Source organism: Rhagoletis zephyria, unplaced genomic scaffold (genome assembly GCF_001687245.7).
Source record: "Rhagoletis zephyria isolate East Lansing unplaced genomic scaffold, Rhagoletis_zephyria_1.1 Rzeph_scaffold_00560, whole genome shotgun sequence".
Classification (NCBI taxonomy): Eukaryota; Metazoa; Arthropoda; class Insecta; order Diptera; family Tephritidae; genus Rhagoletis; species Rhagoletis zephyria.
The window spans coordinates 199,252-200,323 of NW_016157644.1; the positions used below are offsets into that span (position 1 = coordinate 199,252).

General features: G+C 34.6%; 1 long non-coding RNA gene across 1 annotated transcript in view; it reads left to right on the forward strand.

The window, feature by feature from the left end:
- Positions 1 to 817: 817 nt before the first annotated feature.
- The window catches only part of LOC108360359 (uncharacterized), a 26,364-nt gene continuing 26,109 nt past the window's right edge, over positions 818 to 1,072 (forward strand). The window contains exon 1 of the long non-coding RNA XR_001847097.1: positions 818 to 855. This is a non-coding gene — a long non-coding RNA (uncharacterized LOC108360359). The remainder of the gene's footprint in view (positions 856 to 1,072) is intronic.

Consider the following 1,072-nt stretch of genomic DNA (forward strand, 5'->3'; position numbering starts at 1 on the left):
GCGGAGCGTTACTCATTTAAAACAGCAGATTATAATAAACTTAGGTTAGAGATATCGAAGATAACTTGGCCCCAGTATGATGGGAATGCTGAAGATAGTGCCTTACATTTTAGCAATTCCTTACGCCATATTTTCAGTAACATCATTCCTTTTGTTAAGGAAGCTAACGTAACGTCTAACGATCAGTGGTTTACTGGCGAATTAAAACGCTTAAAAAATCAAAAACCCAAAGCATTTAAGCTTTTTAAAAAATCTGGCTTGTCTTCTCACTACTCCGCGGTCTCCATTCTTAGGCAAAAATACAATGTATTGAACAAAAGGTGTTACAATAATTATATTAACAGGGTTCGACTCAATATAGTTTCTAATCCCAAATCGTTTTACGCATTTGTGAACACAAAGCGTAAGACTAACGGTTATCCCTCAACATTGAAGTTAAATGACTTAGTTTCCAGTGACGAAAATATTATTGCCGATANACAGGGTTCGACTCAATATAGTTTCTAATCCCAAATCGTTTTACGCCTTTGTGAACACAAAGCGCAAGACTAACGGTTATCCCTCAACACTGAAGTTAAATTACTTAGTCTCCAGTGACGAAAGTATTATTGCCGATATGTTTGCTGGTTTCTTCGAATCAAACTACTCTGCCAGTTCTACATCTTCCCAATAGGGCATTCGCACGAGGCGATTTTACAGGCAACAAAAGTTGAATGCGGAGTTGAATGAGAAGTTGAAAGTGAAAAAGTTGCTATCCCTATTCAGACGAGGCGATTTTCAATTCAACACGAATAGTTATTTACATTATTTAAAATGAATTTAAATCGCAAAATTTTATCAATTGGCGTAAATTTGGTAAGCCAAGCGTTGGTATAAGTGCTTTTAGCGAAGCTGAAAGATAAAATAAGAGTAAAAAGTAGAAAAGAAGAAAAAGTATGTATACAGAACAGTGTTGACATTTTTGGTACAATTGTACTTGGTTGATACAATTTCATTTACAATATACTTTCCTACTACGCAGTACTTTTTAGTACAATTTTGTAATCAATACTAAATATATATAGCTCTGAAA